The sequence below is a fragment of the Arachis duranensis genome, chromosome 5 (genome assembly GCF_000817695.3).
Source record: "Arachis duranensis cultivar V14167 chromosome 5, aradu.V14167.gnm2.J7QH, whole genome shotgun sequence".
Classification (NCBI taxonomy): Eukaryota; Viridiplantae; Streptophyta; class Magnoliopsida; order Fabales; family Fabaceae; genus Arachis; species Arachis duranensis.
In genome coordinates this window covers 14849027-14871831 of record NC_029776.3, presented here as the reverse complement: position 1 = coordinate 14871831, position 22805 = coordinate 14849027, and positions in this window count along the sequence as shown.

Here is a 22805-nt window from a genome sequence, read left to right as displayed (position 1 = left end):
TACACGTGAAATTTGAAAAAGTATATATCGAGCTCATCATGTCCTATATATGTATTAAACCATACATCCATTTTTTACCAACAACTGCTACATAAAACTTTATCTTGAAATGATGAAAAATATCCATATTTCTTTTTGTTAAGTATAACCAAAAGCAAATAATTTTGTCAATATACGTAGTTACAGTCACAAAAATGAATAATCGAAAATCAGCTTGCAATAAATGATTGGGTTGCCCATTTACCACTGATAGAACGTCTAATAATATTAAAAGAAGACTAACCAACTTATTAAATAGAGATTAACCTAATTCAACTAGCCTAAGTGGTTACATTTCGTTTATATTAGGTTTTCTGTTTCCTAGTTCATAATGCAAAACATTAATAAAATAAAACTCTTTAATTTCAAGAATAAAATATCATGATCTGAGAAGTAATGCTTATTTCATGTTAACAATATTTCGTGGTGTATATTCTCATTGTATAATAATATATAAAAAGACTTTCGTATGAATAATACCCTAAACGACTAATATTTGTTTAAAAATTAAGTGCTCTATTAACACAAGATTACGCAATAATTACATTGACTTGGATGTACCTATGTAGAGGCCGGTAGTTACCTAATCAAAATCAAATGAAAGGATATTATAATTAAATATATGATATTATTGAAACCAAAACTTCAGCTATAGCGGGCAAGAAAATTCTATTATACTCCACACGTAACACGCACGAAGCATTTCAAGTCTCACATTTTATGTTATATAAGAAAATAGATTAAAGTATATGGAGAAAAATAAACAAAGGGTGATAAGAATTATATATTGTGTAGAATAAAAATATTTATATTTATTTTTGAAGGAAAAAAAATAGATAGTGCGGTCAAAGTAGCAATAGCATAAATTTCATGACTACCGATCGATTATATTTAGTGGTTGATACTTCATTTCAAATGAATCATCCATGCTTAACACATGTGAATGGTAACATCATTTTAGTATGAAAATACGAATATGAATGATATATCCGATCCATGTTCATAGCTTGCATTAGCAGCATTTTGTAAGATTAAAGTAGAAAAAAATTAAATAAAATAAATAAACGCCTGAGATAAAAAGTCTTGCCTGCCTTAGGTTATGAGTAATTGCCAATATTTTAGACATGTGGAAAAGGATGGTCCTCACAGAGACTAGCGAGCGCGATGAAAATAAATATACATGTTGTGCTAAAAATATTTCACGCAATATTTAAAAAAGTAATTAGCTGTTTACCTATATACGCTCACATAGAATTTAACATGCATTTTATTCTAAACATATAGTAGTATCCAAATATTAAATTATTTTTATTATTGAATGGATATGTGTGTATATATTAGATGTTGGTAGAACTATAGAAGTCACTCCGATTCGCACGTCATCATAGGAGGAGTGGATAAAGAGGTGGCTCTTCAATAGTAATATGATTATTATCTCAAATATCTACCAACTACAATAAGAAAAATGTGATATAGAATTTGAACCCTGTATCTGTATGCAGTCAAATTCGATTAGTTTGGTCAGTTTATATTAAATAAATTAATAACAAAAGATATAATTAATAAATGAGATATTATTCCACTGTTGATCTTGAATTAAATATGAAACATTCTCTAACCATATAAATTAAATAACATAACTTGTACCATAAGGCATCGCCTCTGTTTCTCTATGGGGAAAAACAAATCAATTCGGGGCACAAAACCCGTCCCTTCAGATTGAAACAGAAAGGAAAAGTAAAAGTAAACAAGGAAAAAACGAGTAGAAGAAAAAAAACCATCACCCACCAACTACTCCATACGCCATAAAATAGTAAAATACAACTAATAATAAACAGAGATAGGAAAGTCCAACCAATATTTTGAGTAGTTTGACACCGTACCCTAGAAACATGAGATTAATTTCCACCGCTAGCTAGTTAAGGACTTTCACACTGTAACTAATTAAGAGATTTAGATACAAGTGAAAACTTAGTGAAGTTCGAAAGAAAGAAAAAAGGGTGTTTTGGTATTGTTAGAATGTTGAATAAATCATAGGAATGAATTTGATTCAACGCTTGTTTGGGGGAAGAGCACCATGACTAAGCTAAGGAACTACCAACCTGCTGAATGTTGATTCACATTATTATATTATTGATTTTCTATAGAGATATATAAGTAGATAACATTTTGAATGGTATACTTTTATGATACCACTCATCTTATAAATACTAGTTTTTTTCTTTAGAATTGTTTCATTTTTTATAAATTTTTTTATTTATTTTATGTTTTTTTTGGAGTTTATTTATATATATTTTTAATAATTTATCCTATAAATAATTATATTTTTAATACAGTTAAACAAACTAGAAAACCACGTGCCCAACAATTCTTATTTGAAATGCCATGAGTTTAATTTGATCCGAAGCCAGTAATTTTGTGGTATGCATTTGTGAGTCCAAGATCTGATATTAAGCGAGGATGATATCACTTCCAATCTAAGAGATTAGTTCTCATTGAATATAATTAATGTGACAATTCAGTGAAACAAAAAAGTACCCTAAATTGCATACTCTTCCTGACATGTAAAAGAGGGTCTTTGGTCAATTTATTTGACCGAACTGAGCAAAAGAGTGAATAATGAAGGGAAATAAATATTTTGGCCGCAAGTCATCAGCTACTCAAAACCTAGAACATGGGCTTTGGTTCCTTGAAGGAGCTCATCAAACCCTATAACATAGGCCACTTATTAGTAAAAATCCATGGCTACATATGATGATGAAACAACGAATTACCAGTATTTATGGTGCCATTTGAATTGATTTTAAATGAAAATTTATTCGATTTGAATAGTATTTTTATTTGCAATACAATTTAAATTTGATGATTTTTTTTAAATAATTTGATCCTATTCGATCTAATTTTAAGTAATTTGTATTAGATTAGATTTGCAATTTTGTACATAAACAAATAAATATGTATAACAAATTTTAACATTAAATTTTAAATAATTAATAATAACATAACAACTTAACAAATTTTAATATAATATTTTTAAAAAACTAACAATAACATAACAATAGAAATAAAATTATAATTTTATTAAAATAAATAAATAAGTATCTTTTAAATTTATAAAATATTCACTAAATAATAGTAATACATAAATAACATAAAAATGTATAACAAAGTGAATATATTATATAAGTAAGAGATAAGTATTTGTGGTCCCTAATGTTTAGGGTCAGAATCGAAATCGTCTCCAACGTAATTTTTTATTTAGAATCGTCTTTAACATTTTATTTCGTATTAAAATCGTTCTTTTAAATTTTTACAGACAAAAATATCCTTTACCACCACCAGCACCTTCTATTCAAGAACACTAACAATAACACATTCAAATTCAATTCGGATCCCACTAGGGAGACAATGAACTATTTGTACAATGTGTACAATGGGCTATTGAGTTACAAAATGAACATCCCCCGTACTATCTAGAATAACCATTCGAGTACTAGGGATAATAAACATCTTCCCAAAAGCTTATTGATTTAGCGCTCTAATACCATGTCATGATACCACTCATCCCAAAAACTTGAGCTGATGTGAAAAGGTAACACTAATGGTTATATCTCTAATACTCCATAAACCTCCATTGTATACATTGTACAAATATTCCGTTGACTTCTCATACTTTTCCAATTCAAAAACAACATCAAATTCAACAACAAAATCAACACACAACAACAATAAAATCAGAAAAATAATAAATCAAAATCAGAATCAGAAATAGAAACAAAGAAAAAGCAAACGCAGAAGCAGAAGAAAATGCATATGCAGATGCAGATGCAGAAGCAGAATTGGAAACACATGCAGAAGAAGAAGCAGATGCAGAAGCCAAAGCATAAGAAAAAGAAGATGCAGAAGTCGAAGCAGAACCAACGGCAGCGCCCGTGCCTCTTCCTCTTCCGTCACCGCCTCGCGCTTCGTCCTTTCTCCTTCCTCGCACATCTCCCTTTCTTCGCTGTTCTGCTTCCCCGACGGCAGCTCGTGGCCGAATCGTCAGCGACGGCTCAGTGGCGTGGTCTCCCTCCAAGGCCTGATGACAATATGACAGCGGCGGCGAGCCCTAGCAGCGCCGGTGCATCTCCTTTCCCTCTTCTTGTCTCCCCCGTCGTAGCCCATCTCTCATTTCTTCCTTCTTTCTTCGTTTCTTTTGGCGGTGGAGTAAATTGTAATTCCCGACAGCGACGGCGGCTCCAAGCTTCGCCGGCGCCTTGCGTTCTTTTCTTTTTTAAAAAAAATAAATTTATAATTTTTTATTTATTAGAATATGAGTAATTTAGTATCAAAATTAAAAATTTTATTAAAAATGACGATTTTAATATAAAATAAAACATTAAATATGATTCTAAATAAAAAATTACGTTGGAAACTGTTTCGATTCTGACCGTAAACGTTAGCGACAAAAAAAATACTTACCCCTATAAGTAAAATGTTAGATATACAAACAAAATAATAATATTATATCACATTATGCAATTTAAATTAAATTTGATTGATTTTGAGAAATAAATTCAAAATTCTATTTAATTTATGCAGTTTATCAAAAGTATAATTCAATCAAATCTAAATTAATACGATTTCAATTTATTTTTTATTTAAATTAAATCGGATGAAGAGTTTAATTTGGATAAATTTAAATTTAATTTAAACATCCCTGTACGAATTGAATGATACAAAGGATATGAAACACCAGACAACTAATTATGGAAAACATGAGATTACCAAAGAATTTTTTATTTAAATAAATTAAAAATATTTTATTTATTGAAATAAATAATTTTAAAAATTATTATGAAAGTACATAGAATTATTTATCTAATTTACTGTGTAAACGAAATAAACTTGCATGTATCTTGTTTACATTGTAAACGAGATAAGATAGTGTGAGTGAGACGTGTATATTTCATTTACACTATAAACGAGATACAGTAAGACAAATTTTTAAATGCTATAAATGAATGTGCAACTTTTAGCATTTTTCACATACATTTCATATATTCTTCTCCTCCGTTTTTCTTCCAAAAAATAGATAAAAATGTTCAATAGTAGCGGATATGTGGTTGTTCGTGGTATATATCACAATTGTCATATGAGGAACAATGACAATGGAGTGATATTTGAGTGTGATCATTTGTTACTGCTCCACACTTGGTGCTTAAGTTCGTTGTCTGAGTTTGATATTGAGCAATTTTGGTGGTTTAGGGAAAAAAGAGATTGGAAGGGTGGGGTATAGATTGCTAGCACCGTTGGGTAATGGAGTTTTTCGGTTTCGCCTGGTTAGGTTCCAGGGCGACGAGCATGTGCGACTCATGTTTGACATCTATAGAAGAATCATGGCGGAACAAGTGATGGAGCTTTCCGCCGAGGTTGGTGACGTTGGTGATAGTGAATCCGTCCACTCGACCTTTGTGCAGGATGACCCACCTCTCGCACCACCACCGATTCATGTTGTTAGTCCAGTAAAAGACATGGATGTGGGTGATGAAGACTCCAACGAAGAGTACATTGCGGATAGCAATGACAGCTAAAGATGATGATGAGGAGGACTTTGTACTGGAGACGCTGGACGAGACAGCAGTGTGCTATGTTTTGCCTCTCCCTCACCCGATTCCAGTGTTATCAAATGTGCCAAGTCACTATCATGCATTGGATATGAGTGCGATGCATGAGAAATCTCCGTTTTTCAACACCGGAGCACAATGAATGGTATGTCCATGCAAGCACCGCCGAACTCCAAGACAACCCACGACACTTCTCAAAGTCCTCAAACAGTGGCAACCACCGGAGTTGAACCAAGTTGTTCGGCTTGTCCGTCCTCAGATAACCACCAATCAGTAACAAGATGTAACACCTCACATGCTGTCGGAGTGTCTCTAGATCATCCATCCCAGGCATATGGCAGACACGATCCCGAAGCCATGTAAGCTTCAATGAGAAAGACTCATTCCTCTGTGCCCCCTATTGTGGAACCACCGGAGGCCTGACACCGAGCAGTCGTTCCACCAACTCCCATGTCTCGATGTCGTACCATCTGTAAAAATCACGAAAGCACCCCACTGGTTCCCTGTGCGCGTGTAACTCGAGGTGGTACGCAACGTCCTGCAGGGTGATAGTGGCCTCACTCCATGATAGGTGGAACGTGTGGGTCTCTGGATGCCAGCGCTTCACAAATTTCATGATCAGAGAGTTGTCAAAGACGAAGTCTCTGAGAGACACCATGTCGCCAAAGCCAGCTTCCTTCAAATACGAGACGATGGCATTCAGAGGTGGAAGCGTGTGACTCACTCGTCGAGACAGAAATAAGTGAGGCCTCTGACAAAAAATAAATAATCACAATTAAAAAAAAATTGTATACGTGCATCGACATAACAAACTGAGTTAACTATTATATACATTTATTTAATGAAAATTTACACGTATGTAATAAATGAATTTATGTTAAAAAAAACTTTTCACATTAATATTTACTTAATTAATTAATAAACATGTCCTCATTATGTTATTTAAAATAAAAATATTTGCTACGGTAATTAATAATCTAATTATTAATTTTTTACTTAATAATTTAATTTAAGTAAATACAAAATTACATAATTGTTCATTTAACGTAAAAAATAAGTTTTACTTGAATTATTAATAACTAAATTAATAAATTAAGAAATATGTAACCAATCAATTAAGATCAATAGTTAGAAAATATCTACCAAAGTATTTAATATTTAAATATAATTATATAGTTAAAAACTTAATTGTAAAAAAATGAGAACCACATTCCTAAAATTATATTCTATTAGTAACATATTACTAACGATACAAATTGTATTCTAGTCCTTGACAAATATTCTAACTATGACTATACATATATGGGATAACATAAATGTAAAAATAACAAAATTAACCGCGAAGGCGGCTGCCCCGACATAGTAACATATCGCGTTCAGTCTATTGATGTCCGAATCACGTGCATCTGAGTGCGCCTTTTTCGTCTTACTCAATAACATAATTAGAAAGGGATAAAAGAGAGGAGAAAGTGGTAGAAAGGTTAGAAATGAGATCTAGAATCTTGATGTACACGACATCTATATATAGACGTTACCCAATCTTATATCGTTTACAGTGTAAATGAGATAAACTTGCACGTAAACGAAACATACATGTGTTACACGTATGGTCTTATCTCGTTTATAGTGTAAATGAGATAAATAATCCTACGTATTTTTGTAATAAATTTTAAAATTATTTATTTTAATAAATAAAATATTTTTTAATTTATTTAAATAAAAAATCCGATTAGTAAAGCACCTGATTTTTCATTTATAAAATTAATAATCTATAAGTGAATACATTTATAGTTGTTTCCAACAGTAGTTCTTTGTCTTTTTTTTTTTTTAATTTCTAAAAACAAGAGAGGACGATATATAGTGGTAGTATTTAATTTGGCTAAAGAAACGTATAGCGGAATTAGGCCAGACAAATTAATTTGATCGAAAAATGGTAAATTGAATTTTGGATCGGTTTAAATTAATATTATTTTTTATAAAAAATGACTGCAATACTCTTATTATAGAAAATAACTAAAATACTCTTATTATATATATATTAATTTTGAGAATCTAAATTCTAGCTTTTTTTTCTCTGTCGTCATAGGATTAGAATTTAGAGTTTTTAAAATTAATATATATATATATAAAGTCTGGTCTAATTTTAATAAAAATAACACAGTTTAATTAAATATATATTAAATTTTAATTTTTAAAAAATATTTTAAAAAAAGATATTTTTTATATTTTTATCTAAGTGGCTCTTTATTATTATTAACCACAATTAAGCTTTGAATTATATAATTTACCTTGTTAATAAATTATAAAAGAAGTTGGACAAAGTCACATTCACGACATTTTCTTCTTACTATTTGAAATTGTGTTCTGTTTTCTTCCTCTCCGAACGAGTTTTTTAAGAATTTAAATTCAACAATATGGGCGTTGCCGGCTGGGAAACTACGTTTAAATAAACTTTGATATTGCTTATTGTAACTGTTAGGAGTATTCTGTCCACAAAATTAAAGTAGAAAAAACTAATAACATATACCTGAAATTAGTTATGGAAGCTTCATTTGATTGAGATCAGGTATAATATCTAAGATGTGGTAACGATGTTATGTTACATTAGGCTTGATTTAGTTTTGAAAATAGAACAAAATAATATATTGAGACTTTAATAAAAGAATTTTTTTATTTTATTTAGTGATAAATTAATTAAATATAAAATAGAATAAATTATAAAAGATTTAATTTATTTTTTTCACACAAATTAAAAAAAATAAAAAGTATAATTATAAAAAATTAATAAAAAATGATATGTTTCATCTTTGTGTTTTTTTATAAAAAAATTTAAAATATACTAATTAAATATCTAATAATACAACAATAATATTTATCTATATCTCATTTGTTAAATATATTTTTATATTTTAATATTTTTATTTTAGTATCTTGTATTTGTAAATATAATTAGTGTCAACTCTCAGTTCTGATTATATGAGCTATCATGAAAAAGAGAACTTATTATTAAGTTTTCATGGTACTTGTTTAAGGGGGAATAAAACGAACATATGAGGGAGAAAAGAGAAGAAAAAAAAAAAGATCGAATTGGCGTAAATAAGTGGGTTTACTTCTAGAAGATCATTACACATAATTATAAGGTTTACAGATGCCAAACGTCTAGCATATATATGTATATAATTTTTTTTCTTTTATATATTCATGGACGGTTCATATCCTAGGTCGAGTTATCCGACTCGGGATGTTCTATGTCAAAGTGACTGACCTCTTTAAGTCAGGACGACCCAGCTTTTTCTCAGAGAGTTCGGTCAAGTCACCAGGAAAGCCTAAAGAAGGGCCCCAACGGAAGAACATGACCCAAAATCCTAAGGCAGCCCAAGCCTATAGAGATAAAAGGTGGTTTCCTTAAAGATAAGATGATCTCACACGAAGATAAGATAAGATAAAATAACTATCTTATCTCCAGAAAGGTCACTCCATACCATTATAAATACACTGAAGCACCCAGGTATAACTCATACTCTGATTCTACTCAATACATGTTTAATACCCTTGCTAACTTAAGCATCGGAGTCCCTTGCAGGTACCTCCCACCCTCCGGGAGCGAAGGATCAGTACCACCACCAAGTCGGACACGGCGGCTCCAGCCACCCTCATCAAGTCGGACACAACAGCTCCGATCAATACATAAGATCTCGTCCGAGATCGACCTACAGTTTCAGGTAACCCTCGAAACATTGGCGCCGTTGTCGGGGATCCTGAAAGTCATCCCATCATTATGGCGGACGACCATGACAACGACCACACTTCAGATCTAGAGGATAGAACACCGCACAAAAACGCGGACACCACACCAAAAGATACTTTCCAACTTAACAACAAGAAGAACTCCTCAAACGAGGGAGCCATGAATGCACTTCAGGATCGATTAAAACAACTTGAAGAAGAAGCCTTACATCAACGAGAGGCCGAGAAAGACCTACAAAGAAAAATAAGGCGACGCCGGGAATTGGAGAACAAACTCCTAAAACTTGAAGCCGATATCAAAACCAAAGCCAGCCGATTCCCCCCTGAAGATAGCTCCCGCAAGGAGTACGACCCATTCACCAAAGAGATCATGAAGACTAAAATCCCAAAAGACTTTAAACTCCCAGATATGACCTTATACGACAGCACTACAGATCCTGGCCATCACCTTAGCAATTTCAGAAGCAAATGTACCTCACCGACGCCTCAGATGCAGTTCGTTGCAAAGCCTTTCCAACTACTTTGACAAAGACGGCGATTAGATAGTTCGACAATCTCCCTCCTAGGACCATCTCAAGTTTCGACGATATGGCCAAGAAATTCCTGGCCAGATTCTCCATCCAAAAAGATAAGGCTAAACATGCTCCGAGCCTATTGGGAATCAGACAAAGAGAACGAGAAACCTTTTGCAACTACATGGAAAGATTCAACAAGGCATGCCTGGACATACAGAACCTACCAACGGAGGCCGCCATTATGGGCCTCATTAATGGCCTGTGAGAAGGGCCCTTTAGTCAATCCATATCGAAGAAATACCCCACATCTCTGAACGAGGTGCAGAAACGAGCGGAAAAGTACATCAACATGGAGGAAAACTCCCGATTAGGAGAGACCTCGAAAGCCGAATTCGCTCCCCGGGATAAAGACAAAGATTCCAGAAAAAAGAAAGATCGACATAGAGAGAAAATAAAAAAATACCACAATTACACCCCCCTTCGGGTATCTCTTGTGGATGTATACAGAGAGGTCTGCAACACGAAAAAAATACCACCAGCTCGGCCACTCAAAGGTAAAAAAGGAGGAGGAAATCGGGTTGAATATTGTGAATACCATCGGATCCACGGGCACTCCACCAATGAGTGTTTCGATCTAAAAAACGTCATAGAAAAGCTAGTAAGAGAAGGAAAGCTAGATCGATATATGGCCACCCGTGACGATGAGCAAAGAAAAAGAAGAAGAGCAGAAGATGTTGGACAAACCGCATGATCATCTCGTATAGTAGAAAGACATGTCCACATGATACACAACGGATTTGCCGGGGGAGGAATCTCCAAATCATCTCGCAAAAGACACCTCAAAGACGTATATCATGTCGCAGGAAAAGAGGAAGTACCCTACATCCCCGCAATTACTTTCACCAAGGAAGACGCTTCCGGCATCGGCTCAGGATATGACAATCCCATGGTCATTACTATTATACTGGCAAACGCAAATCTTCACCGCACGCTAATAGACCAAGGGAGCTTCGCCGATATCTTATTCAAAAGTGCCTTCGACAAACTCGGCCTGGAAGAAAAAGAACTCAAAGCATATCTGGATAGCCTGTTCGGACTAGGAGATACCCCGGTACAACTGATGGGATACATCCCACTACACACAACTTTCGGAAAAGGAAGTCGGTCAAGAACACTCAAAATCGACTACATCGTAGTCGACGTAAGTTCAACCTACAATGCCCTAATAGGTCGGACAACGTTGAATCAGCTCGGTGCAATAGTCTCAACCCCACATCTATGCATGAAGTTTCCAACGGTAGGGGGATAGCAGCGATAAAAGCATATCAGAAGATGGCGCGCCGCTATTACAACGAAAGTCTAAACCTCAGAGGCAAAGGAGAAGAGTTCCACACAATTGAGCTCGGTGGAGTTCAAAGGCGGGAAGAACTCCGCCCCCAACTTGAAGGCAAAATAGAGAAAATCTAGATCGGGGACACCCTGGACCAAATGACCAATATCGGCACACTCCTGAAAGGAGACATAAAAGAATCACTCATACAATTTCTACGAGACAACGTCGACCTATTTGCGTGGAAGGCCGCAGACATGCCAGGCATAGATCCAAGCTGATGTGCCACAAGCTAGCAGTCTACCCAAGATCTCAGCCGGTACAATAGAGACGTAAAAAGCTAGGACCAGAACGCTCTCAAGCTGTGGAAGAACAGGTACAAGCCCTACTGGAGGCAGGTTTCATAAGAGAAGTCAAATACCCAATATGGCTTGCTAACGTCGTATTGGTGAAAAAGTCAAATGGGAAGTGGCGAATGTGCACTGACTATACCGACCTCAACAAAGCCTGCCCAAAAGATCCTTATCCACTCCCAAGCATCAACGCATTGGTAGATGCCTCCTCCGGATATAAATACCTCTCCTTTATGGATGCATACTCGGGATATAACCAAATCCCAATGTACCCACCCGACCAAGAAAAAACCTCATTCTTAACCCCAAAGGCAAATTCTGCTACATTGTCATGCCCTTCGGTCTTAAAAACGCGGGAGCCACTTACCAAAGATTAATGAATAAGGTTTTTTCGGATCACATCGGAAAAATCATGGAAGCCTACGTTGACGACATGCTAGTAAAGACACAAAACGAAGAGACGTTATTATCCAACCTACCCAAGTATTCGACACTATAAGATGACATGACATGCGACTCAATCCCACAAAATGCACCTTCGCAGTAGAAGCTGGTAAATTCCTGGGTTTTATGATCACACAGAGAGGAATCGAGGCAAACCCGGACAAATGTAGGGCCATACTCGACATGAAAAGTCCGACTTGTGTCAAAGAGGTACAACAACTCAATGGGAGATTAGCAGCCTTGTCCAGATTTCTAGCCGAATCGGCAATAAGATCTCTTCCCTTCTACGCTACTCTAAGAAAAGGAAAGAAGTTTGAATGGACAACGGAGTGCGAGCAGGCCTTCCAAGATTTCAAAAAGTTCTTGGGACAGCCACCTATCCTAACTTGGCCGCAGGAAGGAGAACCACTCATATTATACCTCACAGTAGGATATCGAGCGATAGCCTCAGCGCTAGTCCGAGAAGACGACATCGGGCAACAGCCCGTATACTTCATCAGCAAAGCATTACAAGGATCCGAGCTGAACTATCAGAAAATAGAAAAATTTGCTTATGCTCTCATACTAACATCACGACGACTTCGCCCATACTTTCAAGCCCACACCATTAAAATTCGGACCAACCAGCCCATAAAAGGAATCTTACAGAAAACAGACTTGGCGGGCAGAATCTTGCAATGGATAGTCGAATTGTCCGAATTCGACCTTCAATACGAAGCTCGGACAACCATCAAATCGCAATATCTGGCCGACTTCATTGCGAAATTCACGGACACACTGGAAATCCCACAGAATGGAATCTCTATGTGGATGGTTCTTCAAACAAAACGGGAAGCAGCACAGGTGTGATAATTGAAAGCGACCAGGGAACCTAAATCGAACTCTCCCTCAAATTCGGGTTCCCAGCCTCAAACAATCAAGCGAAATATGAGGCACTACTAGCTGGTTTGAAGCTGGCCAGGGAGGTCGGAACTCAAAAACTTATCATCTTCAGCGACTCACAGGTAGTTACTTCACAAATAGCAGGAAGCTACCAAGCCAAAGACCCCATTATGAAAAAGTACTTGGACAAAACCAAGGAACAGTTCAGACAATTCGAAGAATATGAGATCCGTCACATACCCCGAGAACAGAATGCCCGAGCTGACGCACTCTCAAAACTAGCCAGCACCAAACCAGGGGGAAATAATAGAAGCCTCATCCAGGAAATCCTGCAAAATCCATCAATCTCAGAAGAAGAAAAAGTAATGACTATAACAGGACAGGATCAAGGATGGATGACTCCCATAATAAACTACCTCAAAACAGAAGCACTCTCCACAGAAGAAAAGGAGGCAAAGAGGTTAAAACGGGAAGCACAATACTACACTATCATAAACAACACTCTATACAAAAGAAGGATTTCGATACCATTATTAAAATGTGTACCGACTCCCAACACAAAGGAAGTTCTAGAAGAAGTACACAGTGGCATTTGCGGCAATCACCTCGGAGCGCAAGCACTTACCAAGAAAGTATTCCGGGCAGAATTTTATTGGCCAACCTTACAAAAAGAAGCCACAGAGTTCGTAAAGACATGTCCATCATGTTAGAAACATGCCAACTTTCATATCGCCCCGCCAGAGGAACTCATCAGCGTGACCTCAACTTGGCCATTCGCAAAATGGAGACTCGATCTTCTCGGACCATTTCCTCAAGGATCGGGACAAGTCAAATTCCTCATAGTAGGAATAGACTACTTCACAAAATGGATTGAGGCAGAACCCCTAGCTAACGCCACTGCTCAAAGAAGTCGAAAATTTCTATATAGAAACATCGTCACAAGGTTTGGAGTTCCGTACTCCATCACTACAGACAATGGTACCCAGTTCACAGATGCATTCTTCAGAAAGCTAGCGGCCGACTTGAATATAAAACAACAATTCACCTTTGTCGAATACCCTCAAGCCAATGGGCAAGCCAAAGCTGCCAACAAAGTCATATTAGCCGGGTTAAAACGGAGATTACAAGATACAAAGGGAGCCTAGGCTGAAGAACTCCCCATAAGTCCTATGGGCATATCGGATGACTCCACATTCTACTACAAAGGAGTCACCTTTCCGATTAGCTTACGGAATAGAGGCAATGATCCCAGTGGAGGTCGAAGAAGGATCACCTAGAGTGATCCACTATAGCGAAAAAGCCAACTCCCAACTCCAAAGGGAAGAGCTCGACCTACTTCCGGAAATCCGAAAAAGAGTTCGGATAAGGGAAAAAGCGTTGAAATGACGGATGGCCTCCAGATACAACCAAAAGGTAATACAACGGGCTTTCGCTGAGGACGGCCTCATCTTAATCCGAAACAACATTGGAACAACTCGACATGGAGAAGGAAAGCTGGCAGCAAACTGGAAAGGACCTTACCGAGTCATAGAAGTGTTAGGAAAGGGCTACTACAGGCTTTCCGAACTCGACGGGCGAGAGCTTCTCAGTTTATGGCATGCCTACAACCTAAGAAGGTACTATAGCTAGGGATGATAAAGGACCTTGGACAAGGCACACTCTTTTTCCTGAAAAGATTTTTTAACGAGGGGCCAAGCCGAGACCTATAAATCACCCGACTTAGGAAATTAACCCCCGCATGTATATTTGCATTTTTTTTAATAAAATCTGTTCAGATTTTCTACAAACGCTCAAGCCACATTATTCTGAAACATTCACCGCCCGATTATAAAACTACGGATCGACAGAAAGTGAAAATCAAATTCACTGCACGATAAAGACCAAAGATGAAAACCAAATTCATTAAAAGGTCTGCCAAACGAGGGTTAAAACCCAAACTCTACAAAATCAGCAAAGATGAAAACAGAATAATGCAAGAAGTTATAGAAAGTGATCCATAGAAAGGACCTGACGAGGTCTTAATAAAATGGATTGCTATAAAATAACTTGAAGACTGGCCGACATAAAGAGTTCAGACCAGCGACAACAACCCAAGTTATAAGTAAAGCCTGGAAAGAGGTCTGGCCAACCTTATAAAAGAGGATTACTATAACTTAGAAGAGCCCGACACGATGAAGTCGGACTCCTACAAAAAAGTTACAAAGGTAATCCCTGAAAGAGACCTGAATAAGGTCCAAGAAAGAGGATTACCAAGTAACTCGACAGGGACCGACATGGCGAAGTCGGCCTAAAAATATAAAGTTACAAAGGTAATCCCTGAAAGAGACCTGAACAAGGTCCAAAAAAGAGGATTACCAAGTAACTCGACAGGGACTGGCATGACGAAGTCGGCCCAAAAATATAAAGTTACAAAAGTAATCCCTGAAAGAGACTTGAATAAGGTCCAAGAAAGAGGATTACCAAGTAACTTGACAGGATCCGACACGATAAAGCTACCCCTGAAACAGACCTAAATAAAGTCCAAAAAAGAGGGTTACAAAAAGACAACTCAACCCGAGTTGAAGAAATCGGCAATCTCAGTATTATGATTCCTAAACGAAGACTTGAACAAAGTTCAAACTGTTGAAAGCAGCGTCAGGCAAAGGAATCAAACCGATCATGTCAAAAGACTACGAAGGTACCAAGACAAACGCAGACAAGTATGATTTGAAAACAAAAGTTATAATAATAGCCAGCTTCAGAGGCCACCAGGTTCAACCCGCAAAGCCTGGGAACCACTTTGTTTATCAAAATAAAGTTGCTAAACAAGCAGCTAGAAGAGTGTCAAAACATCATTCACAAAATAAAGTGTTTTAAAAACAAAGCCCACAAACCGGGCCATCTACAACAAGCAAGAAGGAAATTCAGCTAACATCCGAAGGCTTCTCAGCAACATCAACTCGGGGTGAGGGAGGTCGAGTCTGAAGAGGCACCGCATCCACCGTCCCATCATCTCGATTCAAGATTTAGCAATACGGTTCCCCCCTGGGCGATTGATCTCAGTAGTGGACGCCGAAGAAGTCGGCGTAGCAGAAGTGAAGAACGATCATCATTATCATCAGGATCGTCAGGAACAATCTTACCATCCTTAACAATGTTATCCAGGATAATAAGGGAAAGGTCGAGATCTGGTGCAAGAACTCGAAATTGCTCCTTCAAATTCTCATAAGCAACAGTAACACTGCCTACAAGATGACTCTGAAGTTCGGTATAATCGGCCCGGACAGTTTCCAAACTACCCCTAAGCTCTATTATCTCTCTATAAATAGTAACATAGCTATCCTTATGTTTTAACGCCGTATCCTCGGCCAGTTGTGCAGCAGCCGCCAGATCAACAGCTCGAGCCTTTTACCCCTTCAGCTCCTTTTCCAGCTCGGCCACTTTCACCTCGAGCTCCTCCTTCAAACCCTTAATTCGGTCAAACTCCGATTTTGCCTCCTCCATAAAGGCCTTGGTAGCATGGATAGGAAGATCTTGAGCAGTCCGGTATAAAGCCGCTCCCATGTGCGCCAGCGTAATACCACTTCGAGTAATGTAGTCTAAATGATGAAGAATGGATACATCGTCAGTAGGCATGACATCATAGGGAGCAATCTGTTGATCTACAAACCCAGCAACATCAAAGTCGGGAGCACCAAGATTAAAAGACTTGACAGTCTGAGGTCTTTTTGGAGGAGGAACGGCAGAAGGAGAGGAGGCACCAGCAGAAGTTTGTGAAGGATCAATCAAGCGAACTCGAGGAGTGGGGATAACTTTCCTCGGCCCAAGAGAACTTGTGACTAAAGGCTTAGACGAAACCTGAGAAGATCCCTCCCCGGCCGCCTTGGCCGAAGCATTCTGAGCTGCAGTAGCCTTCCTTGCCCTCTTAAAAGTCTTCATGGATTCATTGTTCTTAATCATCTCTACAAACAAACATCACAGCAGGAAACTAAACTACGAGTCAGAAAAAGATCTCACAAGAGACAAACACGAAAAGCAAAAATTTAGCTAAAAATTTCTTTGTGTCGAGATGAGGAGGCTCCCCCAGTTCTCTTCCAGCACAGTCACAAAAGCTTGTTCAGCCTCATCCAACATCTCCCACGAGTATCTCGATACCACTACATTCTCTTGCCATTCTAAAGGAAAGGTGGGCTCATCATTCTCATCCAAAAAAAAGGGTCGAGCTCTTTCAACAGCTCGGACCCTAAAAAAGTATTTTTTGAAATCGCGAAAAGACTCATCAAACATGAAGAAAACCTTTTTTCCCTGGGAAGCTCGGAAAGAAACCCAAGCGGCTTTCTTCTTCACTACACCAGGCTTTGTCAAAATGAAAAGATAAAAGAAGAGAGATTGCGAAGCAGGGATTCCAAACTCACGACACAGCAGCTAAAATATTTTTATAGAACCCCAAGAATTGGGGTGAAGTTGGGATGGAGCTACATTACAGGACCATAACAAGTTGGTCTCAAAGGGGATAAAAGGAAGGGTAATATTCATTTGACTAAAAAAGAAGTCATAGACATAGAAAAAGGAGCGCTCTCCAGCAATCCGGGTAGAAAAGCAAACCCTTTCGTCAGAAGTTAGAGATACGAGCTCATAATTCTTCTCATCACTACCATTGCCACAAATCCTATGAAACTGCCTAAGTTGCTGACAAAATTCGGAGTCAACCAACGAGACGCATAAGAGGACCATAGAATCCACCCAATCGGCCATGCCCTCAGGGACCTGGGAAGATGTCTCAACAATATTTTTGCGAGAAGACATGGTTAACTAGTCCTACAAGAAGAAAAGAAGATTGAATTACTCAAAAACACCTCAGAACACTAATCAAACAACTCGGGTGTAAAAAAAAGACAACTCGAAAAAACTAAAGCATATAGGTATCAAGAAACCAGGCAAAGCAACAAAAGGAAACCCCAAGACCCAGTCCAAATGGTCCCAGGGTCATCCTTTGGAGGCAGAATAAGGACTCAGGAAAGCCTACAAGCCTCCATCTCTACACGTCCCAACAAGAAGACAAAGCCTCTATTTCAACAAGAACGACATTCGGAAAGGCCACAAACCAAATAAAGTCATCAAAATAAGCGTTCTGAGAAATTACGACTTCAGTCTACCCAACAGCAAGAACATGCCAAGCGAAAAAACAGACAAAGGCACAATCTTTTCTTCAAAATCAAACAAACCACTTATACAAAAACAGGCAACAAACACGCAAAACCCTAGAGGCTTCAATCATTCAGGAAACACCGGAAAAAAAGAAACCAAAAATCACAATAACAAAAAGTGTAGGAATGCAAAAAGGTTCAAACTTTCCAAAAAATTACTCAAGTTAAAACCCTACTGTACCAGGGAAACAAAAAAGAAGATGAACCAACCTGAAGAAGGGAGAAGCGTACGGAGGGAAGATCGAAAACAAAGCTGTCGACGAAAACAAAGGGGGCACCTACGATCACCAAGCGACGCCATAAAAAGAAGATGCGACAGGGCGGAACAACCGGCTAAAACAGAAAAGTGAGAAAGAAAAGGGAAAGTTACAGAAGAAAAGGAAAAACCGTTTTCTGTGTGTAAAGTTCAAAATAAAAGAAAGAGAAATGGGGCATTGAAAACACATTAATGAGGGCATTAAAACCCTCGCGCATTTCCAAGGCTAGGACGCTAAATACAAAAGCGTGCGCTCTCAGAGGAAACGAAACGTTCCGCATTCAAAAAGGAACCCTACAAAGATGAAGTCGACTAAATGCTCAAGCTCGGCTTCACCCAAGAAGGTTCGAAGACCTAAAAACTAAGGCTCGACCTCCAAGAAAAGACCGAGCTCGAGTAGGGGCACTATTCATATCTTGGGTCGAGTTATACGACCCGGAATGTTCTACAGTCAAAGCGACCGACCTCTTCAGGTCAGGACGACCCAGCTTCTTCTCAGAGAGTTCGGGCCAAGTCACCAGGAAAGCCCAAAGAAGGGCCCCAACGGAGGAACACGACCCAAAATCCTAAGGCAGCCCAAGCCTATAGAGATAAAGGGCGGTTTCTTTAAAGATAAGATGACCTCACACGAAGATAAGATAAGATAAGATAACTATCTTATCTCCAGAAAGGTCACTCCACACCATTATAAATACACTGGAGCACCCAAGTATAACTCATACTCTGATTCTACTCAATACCTGTTTAATACCCTTGCTAACTTAAGTATCGGAGTCCTTTGCAGGTACCCCCACCCTCCGGGGACGAAGGATCAGCACCACCACCAAGTCGGACATGGCGGCTCTAGCCACCCTCATCAAGTCTAACACAACAGCTCCGATCAATATAGAAGATCTCGTCCGAGATCGACCTACAGATAACCCTTGGAACAGATTCCAAAAGTTTTAATAAAACAAAATTAATACATGAAACTTCTTCAAAAAAAAAATGATTACATGTTAGGCATCTTAAATAATACATGCATCGGGTTATTTATATATCTCTATATAATCTAATAATTTAAATAATTGAATTACGACCTTAATATATGCATGATGTATGTACTAAGGTAAAACTTAATGCATCATAGAATTATTGCTCGATCGCTTCTCCGATCAATAATGAACCTTCCTTTTTATTATACGATATATATGAAACATGATTAATTCATTTTTTGTTAAGGTATGATTGCATTATTTATATATATTTTTTAATACTAGTTACAACTTAATGTTCTAAACATGTCTCTATCTCTTTTACAAGTGAAAACTACTTTTAGGCCCATACATACATTCATGCATCATGCATGGGCGCTTGGCGACTACGAATTCGGTAAAGAAGAATGAAGCATAGGGGACTTTACGGAATCATCGTATGAAATATTATTTGGATTCAACGAATTTATATGTTAATATTTATCACGCTGAGAAATAATTGAAATCTGACATATTTAATCCAGCACAATTGACTTGAAATTTTAGGACCCATCATACATCACCATCACCACAATATAAACAGTTATTACAATCCCTGTCTTACCGGTTATATGGTAATTGCATAATGCCTCTGATCGCTGCAACTTGTGCATACATAAATTAAAAAAAAATACAAGTAAATAATAAAAATATTAAATAATATGAATAATAAATATGTTAAATATTTAATTCAATAAGTGTTCATACCCTGGGTCAAGCTGTCCGATCCGGGATGTTTAGCGACAAGCCGACCGACCTCTTCAAGTCAGACTATCCGACCTCTTCTTAAAGAGCTCGGCCAATGTCCGACCTCTTCTCAAAGAGCTTGGCCAAAATCGCCAAAGGAGCTCAAAGCAGGGCCAAAACGAAGGAACACAGCCCAATCTAATGGCAGCCAAAGCCCAGAAAGATAAAGGCGGTTCCCTTGAAGATAAGATGACCTCACTTAAAGATAAGATAAAGATAAAATAAGATAACTGACTTATCTTATCCACAGAAGGCCACATCTCATCATTATAAATACACTGGGACGAAGGATCAGCACCACCACCAAGTCCAACAAGTCGGACACACCAGCTCCGGCTGCCGTACACCTGCCGGACACGTCGGCTACGACCAACACAGAAGATCTCATCCGAGATCGACCTACAGTTTCAGGTAACCCTCGGAACATTGGCGCCGTTGCCGGGGAACCTGGAAGTCATCCCATCACCATGGCGGACAACCATGACAACGACCACGATTCTGATCCAGAAAATAGGACGCCGCATAAAAACGCGGACGCCACCCCCAAAAGCACACCCCAAAACGGGGGAGATAAGCAAACTCCAAACACAGAAATCAGGGAAGCACTACAAGCTCAACAAAACCGCCTCCAACAACTCGAAAAAGAAGCCGAGCATCAACGGGAAGTCAAGAAGGATCTCCGAGGGAAAACTAGGCGACGCCGAGAGTTAAAAGATAAGCTCTTAAAACTCGAAGCTGATCTCAAAACCAAAGAGATCATGAAAGCTAAAGGTCCCAAATGACTTCAAAACTCCCAACATGACTCCGTACGACGGCACATCAGATCCAAGCTATCATCTTAGCAATTTTAGAAGCATGATGTATCTCACGGAGGCCTCAGATGCAATCCGTTATTCTCCATCCAGAAGGACAAAGCCAAACACGCATCAAGCCTATTAGGGATCAAGCAAGGAGATCGAGAGAGCCTTCGCAACTACATGGAAAGATTCAACAAAACATGTCTGGACGTGAAAGCCTCCGCAGCTACATGGAAAGGTTCAATAAAGCATGCCTCGACTTACAAAATCTCCCTACGGAAGTAGCCATCATGGGACTCATTAACAGCCTACGAGAAGGACCTTTTTGTCATTTCGTATCCAAGAAGCATCCAACATCTCTGAACGAGGTGCAAGAACGAGCCGAAAGATACATCAATATGGAGGAAAACTCCCGATTAGGAGATACCTCAAAAGCCGGATTCTCCTAACCACCTCGGGATAAGGATAAAGAGTCCAAGAAAAAAGAAGATCAACATGGAGAGAAGCCTAAAAAATACCACAATTACACCCCCTTTGGGTGTCTGTTGTGGATATCTACCGAGAAATATGCAACACTGAGAAGATCCCATCAACTCGCCCAATCAAAAACAAAACAGGTCAGACGCGTTGAAGGTCCACCTTACACCAAAGAGGTCGGACAAGTTGAAGGTCCACCTCACACCAAAGAGGTCGGACAAGTCGAAGGTCCACCTCACACCAAAGAGGTAGGACAAGTCAGGTCTACCTTACACCAAAGAGGTCGAACAAGTTGAAGGTGTACCTCACACCAAAGAGGTCGGACAAGTCGAAAGTCAACCTCACACCAAAGAGGTCGGACAAGTCGAACGTCTCACACCAAAGAGGTCGAATGAGTTGAACGTCCACCTCACACCCCTGAGAGACATGTTCATGGAGGATTTGCAGGAGGAAGGATCTCTAAATCATCCCGCAAAGGACACCTCAAAGAGGTATATTAAGGAAGGGAGAGAGGTTTGAATAGGACTATGGGGTGCAAACAAGCCTTCCGGGATTTTGAAAATTCTTGGGGCAATCACCCATTCTTTCCAGACCACGGAAAAGTGAAGAACTCATTACACCTCGCAGTGGGAAGTCAGGCAATAGCCTCAGCACTAGTCAGAGAAGATGAAAGTGGGCAACAACCCGTCTACTTCATCAGCAAAGCTCTACAAGGGACCAAACTAAACCATCAACAGATAGAAAAAGTTTGCCTACACCCTCATACTCACCTCTCGATAACTCCACCCATACTTTCAAGCTCACACTATCAGAGTTCGGACCAACCAGCCCATAAAAGACATCCTACAGAAAACAAACTTAGCTGGAAGAATTCTACAGAGGATAGCTCGGATAATTCGGGGGACCCTGGACAAAACCAGAAAACATCTTGGACAATTCGGGGGACCCTGGACAAAAACAGAAAACAGCTCGGACAATTCGGGGATATGAAGTCTGACACATACCTCAGGAGCAGAATGCCCGAGCTAATGCACTTTCAAAACCAGCCAGCACCAACAGCTCGAACAATTCGGGGATATGAGGTCCGACACATACCTCGGGAGCAGAATGCCCGAGCTGATGCATTTTCAAAACTAGCCAACACCAAACTAGGGGGCAATAACAGAAGCCTCATCCAGGCTACATCACAAGACCACAACAAAGTCAATCTCAGGGATGTACTCAGGGTCAGCCATCGTAACACGCATTAAAAAACTATGGAATCCAGCCAATTAGACATGCCGTCCGGGATCTTAGTATACATCTCAAAGACATAGGTCAACTATGGGGTTACTACCAAACAATTCGGGCAACAACTCGAACAATAACAGCAAAATATCAGGTGTCAGATACAACAGTAAAAGGGAAACCCTA